The sequence below is a fragment of the Leptonychotes weddellii genome, chromosome 1, assembly GCF_054177405.1.
Source record: "Leptonychotes weddellii isolate Sample4059 chromosome 1, ASM5417740v2, whole genome shotgun sequence".
In the NCBI taxonomy this organism is placed as follows: domain Eukaryota; kingdom Metazoa; phylum Chordata; class Mammalia; order Carnivora; family Phocidae; genus Leptonychotes; species Leptonychotes weddellii.
In genome coordinates this window covers 54,665,929-54,673,097 of record NC_138369.1, presented here as the reverse complement: position 1 = coordinate 54,673,097, position 7,169 = coordinate 54,665,929, and positions in this window count along the sequence as shown.

The window sequence follows — 7,169 nt, the reverse complement described above, 5'->3', positions numbered from 1 at the left end:
CCGATTTCCCCCGCTTCATTCTTCCCCTCCCGCTACCTTCTTCTTCTTTTTTTTTTTCTTAACATATATTGCATTATTTGTTTCAGAGGTACAGATCTGAGATTCAACAGTCTTGCACAATTCACAGCGCTTACCAGAGCACATACCCTCCCCAGTGTCTATCACCCAGTCACCCCATCCCTCCCACCCCACCCCCCACCCACTCTTATCTTTTAAATTCACCTACAGAAAGAAAGCCCACAAAACCCTAGGCCCCCACCTTCAATCCCAATAAAATGAGGGCCCAGGACCATGCTTAATCTATTTCTCTCTACACTCACCTTGCTGTGAGGTCCCTTGTGTGTTATGTAGTTTCCAGGTCTTATATGTAATAAACCTTTATTTTTTTCTAAGTTTCCTGATGGTTGTTTCTGAAGGGTATCTTGCAATCATAAGAACCACAAAGGTTGATCAAGTGGTAACATTGGTTTGGAAAGAGCTTCCCATGTCTGTGGGAAGCTCACTGGGGCCTAGATGAGTACCTCTAGATATTTCTAGCACATAACAATACTATGGATAGACTGAGGCACAAAACAATGGTACTCAAGTTTGAGTGTTCCAGAATTCCTTGGAGGACTTGTTCAAACGAGTTCTGGGCTGCACCACCAAAATTTCTTACTCTGTGAGTCTAGATCAGCCTCAGAATTTACATTTGTCATCAACTCCCAAGCGATGCTGATGATGCTGGCAAAGGAACCACACTTTCAGAAACACTTTTCTCATATGATTGGGTCCCTCTTTACATCTCTGACCTGGTCCCCCAAACTCTGCCCCCCTGTCACTAGGACCCAGCATATAGCTTCTTTCAAGCATACTTTTCTTCTGAAATCTCTTGTCATACACATAGGCATGGCTGATTTCTGCCTTCAGATTGAAGGACAAATATCACATCTTCAGGCTCACATCTCCTGACCACTGTTCTTAATTTTTTCCTCCTATCTTAGCCTGTGGCAATTGATTTTTTCATATCACCCTGTTTTCTTAAACTTATAGCAATTATAACTCTGAAATTATAACTGTTATTTAATTCCTGCCAATCTCACTATAATGTAATCCTTGTGAGAGCAGGGACCTTATCTGTCTTTCAATGCTATGTCGTTAAAGCTTAATGTGGACATAGTCTCTTATTTTCAAAGGACATCTGTTGGCAGATTATGGGACACTAGTTATTTAGAATAGGATTTAGGAAATGTTGGCTGTACTTGATGGGAAAATAGTGCTTTAACTTCTGACATGTAGCTGTGAAGTTAGGGAGCAGTCCACAAGACCACCTTTCCTTCTGGCAATGACTGCTGAGTTCAGAGGTCCCCAAGATTGAATAATTTGCCAAAGAATACTCTCAGAACTCACTGAAAGCTGTTATACTTACAGTTATGTTTTGTTTCAGTAAAAGAACACAGATTAAAATTAACCAAGGAGAAATTAATGTGGGGCAGAGTTCAGGAAAATTCCAAATATGGAATTTCCAATTGTGTTTTGTCTATGAAGTTATAGACAGCATCAACTCCCCCCAGCAATGATGTGTAGCAGTACACATGAAGTATTGCTGACCAGGGAAGCTCATCTGAGACCTGGTGTCCAGAAGTTTTACTGGGGATTGATCACATAATAAACATGGTTAATTTTCCATGTGGTTGAGTTTCCAGCTCTTCCAGAGGTAAAGCAGATAATTCACGGCCTAAAGAATCCATAATAAATTGTTGACTATGCAGTGTGGCCCAAGGACTGCAAGTAAATATACTCTTATTAGGTAGGACATCACCTCCCAGAAGCTGAGGACAAAGGTCTGAACTTCCTTTGGGTAAGGTTGAGTCTTTACTGCACAGTAACTCTAAAAATTAAATGATAACATATGCATGTCCTTTTTGCACACAGAAAGCACTTTGAGAAGATTGTTTATCAACTAATTCCTCCTTTGCTCATACATTTACTCATGTACTTGATGTTATACTTATTGTATGCCAAACTAAATCCTTTTCCTCAAATTGCTCAGAGTCTTATAAGGAAGACAACATGTAAACAATTGCTATAAAAGAAATGCAAGAGTTTTGGAGTTGTATGAAGACTGAGCAACTTAGACCAGGACAGAGGTGGAAAGAAGTAGTCAGGCAAAGATATCATGGGACTGTGTCTTCCAAATTGTGTAAGAATTTTGGATCTTAGTTTATTATCTATGACATGAAGCAAGAGAACTATGTGGTTGATATTTCGGTAATGCTTCTCAATTCATTTACACCTCCCTGTAAGCACCTGCTTCTATAATCCCTCACAAATGGACTCTGGGCTTGGCCATGTGGTTTGTAGATACTTGAAAGTCCTTTTTCATTTTGGACCCTTTTTCTTGATACTCTTTGAGAACACTGTGTAAATAAACTTGAGCTAACCTGTTAGAATACAAAAGACCATAAGGAGGAGAACCAAATTACTTCTGGTTAATAGCCTCTCAACCACCAGACATATGACTAAAGCCAACCCAAATCATTCTGTCACGAGCCCACTCACCTGCTGACCACAGAACAGCAGAAATAGCCAAGTGGCTTGGACCAGAAGAATAAGCCACCCAACCAACACACTTGTGAGCTAAATAAAAAGGCTGTTTTAAGACCAGTTTTGTAATATTGTGTGATGCAACAAAAGCTATATATGTATAGACTAGATGATAAGTCTATGTTAATCTTGGATCATATAAAATATAAAATCACAATGTTTTATATTTCTAGATCTAAATAAGTTTATTCTAGCCTGTACAGGTGATAGGGATGAAATAGGTCAAAACATTTTAGTGACTTTTATTCTAGGAAATATGTCATCTTTTTTGCTCAATTACCTCTTCATTGGGTCATAATGTCCTCCTAAAAAATGTGCTCATCTATGAAAACAAATAATAAAGACTATATTAAAAAGTTCAAGAATAAAATGTTTTTCATGATATGATCTAGAATATTGCTTGCTTCCATTTTTCATGCCTAGCTGGTGCCATAACTCTAGTAAAAGGCTCCAAAGTTATAAATAAGAATGTAGTCATCGGAATGCAATTATAAACATTCTCTTTCTAACTCATAGCTTGTTTGCAAAACACACTAATTAAATTATTTAAAAATTCACACACTGTCTCAAGTTTCACTCTGTTCAAATGTTTTCTCACCCTTCCAGAATCTATCTGTAAAGAAAAGTACAACAGAACTTGTTTGAGAAGAAAAAATAAAAAATGTTTTGGTGTTATTTGTGTTGAGAAAAAGAAAATATTAAACATCTTGAAGAAAACAGTTTACAGAGAAATCATGGAGTCCCTGGAGGTCCCTCAGATAAATCTCCAGTAAGCATCTGAATTTTTCAAGGATTATCTAAGGCAAACTGAAAAGTGAAGCCTTGAGAGAATTTCCTCCACTTGCTTCAGTCTTCTTCAGGTGTATCCAGAAGTGCTGACGTCTTGCCTTTCACTGAGCTGCCAACTGGAATTTTGAAATGAGACCTGATCCCCAAAGCCTAAGAGAGAGTAGAAATAAAGCCTTCTGCAAAACAAACTTGATACAAGAGTGTTTTCCCAGTGGCTTTAAATACATTGTGGAGTTCAAAATGTGTCTCTTTGAAATAAGTATCCATCATCTATCTAACCGCTTGCTTTTTAAGATTTAGTGACAAATTGTTGTTGATGTTGCCATAAGTTTGGAATTCCCGAACTCCATTTAAAAATTTTCCTTTTAAAGAAGCCTTAGAAGGGCATGTTGATTTGCTGTGTTGGGTTTTGATGATTGTGGAGAATGGTTATTTTCAACCTACTTGTGTCTTGAGCTCCTTGTGATAATAAATGTTCTATAAGCCCATTTTTTTCCATTTTGATCTCAGGCTCCTGTGCAGGTGTATAATGGTTGTATGAAATAAACCAAGATGTAGTCTATTGAATTTTGATTAAAATTAAAATATAGCCCAATGCCCTGGTCATGTGGTTTTTCAGAGCTAGCAACTGTCATTCCTGTCAAGGAAAGAGATGGGTAAATATGGAAAGGTATTTAAATTCTATTGAGTGTTGTGTCAGGCAAAGAAAATTAGAAAAAGAAATAATAAAGACAAGAAACTAAAGAGATTAAATAAATAACTTGACTAAAACTATTGGCTTAGAAAGAAATACAAATATCTGGTTCTTATAAATACCTTAATTTTAGAATGATACCCCTCCAACAGATTTCACTAAAACCTTAGAGGGTGAGTATTCACTAATGACTCCCTCTTTTAGTATTCAAAAGAAGCAATAATGCAATGTATATGTACATATATATGTCTGTTGTTAGTAACTTATTTACAAATTATAAAAATAATACATAATTATCATATACAAATTAGCAAGTATTGAAAGGGAAAAGGAAGGAGATACGTATATATACAAGTTATTTAGGAGTCATGTGTTTAAAATTACTGTCTGTAGAATACCGTTTAATATATTGCTTGGTTACATTGATTTTCTTCTAATTTATTATTTTTTTCTTTTTTACTTTTTACTATCTATATACAGAAAAATGTATGAAATTATAATTGTAGAGCTTGGTGAATTATCGCAAAATGAACTTACCAGCAAACCATCACCAAAATCAAGAAACAGAACATTAGAATAGAACATTTTGGGGGCACTTGGGTGGCTCAGTCAGTTAAGCATCTGCCTTTGGCTCAGGTCATGATCCCAGGGTCCTGGGACTGAGTACCATATTGAGCTCCTTGCTCAGCAGGGAGCCTACTTCTCCCTCTCCCTCTGCAGCTCCCCCTGTTTGTGCTCTCTCTCTCTCTGACAAATAAAGAAAAAAAAAAAAAAGAAAGAAAGAAATTTTTTAAAAAATAAACAACAAAAAAAACCCCAAGAAACAAAATAAAACAAAACAAAAAAACAGATCCTGTGTGTGTTTTGGTCTGCTTATTAAAAGAAGCTAGATCCCAAAATAAGAAAGAAAAACTTACACGCATAAAAATGAAATAAAACACAATGAAAGGAAACAAAAAATAATATATATAACATATATATAAATAAAAATAAAAAAGGAATAAAAAATAATTGAAAAATAATAAAATAACTGAAAAAACAATGCTGAAAGACTAAAGAATAATAATAAAACAAACAAACAAACAAAAAAACAACATGAATGCTATATACTGTTTTCTCCAAGAGTTGAAGCTTTGCAGCCCTCTATGATCAATAACCTTGGTGTGAGCCAGTTGTTCCTACGGGTCTTCTGGAAGAGGGGCCTGTTGCACTGATTCTCAGGTGTCCTTGCCCTAGTGGAAATGCACCTCCCTTGCCAGGGAGGCCAGGCTCAGTGTAAGTGGCTCCAGATTCCACTATATTGTGCTGTTTTGTTCCCTGAAGTTTTCAGCCCTGATGGATGGGATGAAAATGGCGGCCCCCTGCTCTCTAGCACCAGAGCTGGAAGTTTGCACCCCTCCTCCACTCTTCAGTGAACCCTCGCAGAAAAAACAGTCAATCACTCTTGCCTACCCAGTTTCTGTCCAAACTGTGTTCACCCAGCCTGTGACTGAGCATTTTCATCTCAGGCATGCAATTGAGTTTCAAAACTCCAAATTTTACAGACTTCTGTGGCATGGACCCACACTGTTCCTCTGGGGGAGGGAGAGGGATCTCACCAGGATGCTAACTTTTGCTGGACCCCTGCCGGGCAAGCAGTCACACAGTTCACAGTTTATGGTAACACTGAGCAGAAAGCCAGCTCCTGGCTCACTGTTTTCAGCTCGCTTCCCCACTCCTATGCCTGGGAACTCTGCTGTACTCAGGCACCCCTGTTCTTCTTGTGACCCTGGGGATCCTGAGACAGTGCTGTTCCACCTGGAATTCTGCCCCATTTCACCACCTGAGCACCTTTAAGCCAGGGACGTACCTCACTGTGGCAGACTTCTAAAAGTTCAGATTTTTGCTCCACTGCTTATAATACTTTGCAATAGCCTCCTTAAGAAGGCTCCCTCCCCTCCACCATATCCTCTAATAAATCACCCTGGATTCAAGTCTCCACACCACCTACCTTTCAAACAGTGGTCGCTTTTTTTTTTTTAAAGATTTTATTTATTTATTTGAGACAGAATGAGAGAGAGAGAGCACATGAGAGGGGGGAGGGTCAGAGGGAGAAGCAGGCTCCTCGCCAAGCAGGGAGCCGGATGCGGGACTCGATCCTGGGACTCCAGGATCATGACCTGAGCCAAAGGCAGTCGCTTAACCAACTGAGCCACCCAGGCGCCCCGCTTTTCTATTTGTAGAATTGCAGCATTTCTTTTCTCAGATCTCCAATTGATTTCACAGGTGTTTAGAATGATTTGATAATTATTTAGCTGTATTTGAGGGGCCAGACAAACTTAGAGTCCCCTACTACTCAGTCATCTCAACTCCCTCCTAAAAACATACTGTTAATACAGAGAACAAATTGATGGTGACCAGAGGGGAAGTGGTGGAGGGGAATGGGTGAAATTGGTGAAGGGCATTAGGAGTAATTATCACAATGAGTCCTGAATAATGTATAGAACTGTTGAATATAGGTGTACACCTGAAACTAATATAACACTATTTGTTAACTATACTGGAATTTTTATAAAAAGTGGAAAAAAAAAAACATGATCCTAACTAAACAACGTGAAATTCCCTGCACACATTAAAATATGATGAAATAAACATTCAAAGACTTAGATGTGTAGAGAGATATACCAAGTTGTTACCATTAGGTGTAGAAAAAAGGAGCATTATAAGTGAACGGGAGAGGTTAGCCACTCCCACAAAAAAATTAAAATAAGATCTCATGTTCATAAATAATATATAAGCTTCTTTTTCTAAAAAGACATATGACAAGATAGTCATGAAAATATTAATGCTGATTACATCAAAAAATAAAATTTCTGGAGATGACTTCCTGCCTGATATTTTCAGGCATTGTTAATTTCTACAATTATAAGTATAAATATATAAAATTTGAGAAAATACACCAATATGACTTTTTTTGTGGAAAAAATATATAACACAATGGATCTAAGTAGTTCTTTGTGCTTGAAAGTAAAAATATACACTGGCAACAAAAATGAAAGTATTTCGGGCGCCTGGGTGGCTCAGTCGTTAAGCGTCTGCCTTCGGCTCAGGTCATGATCCC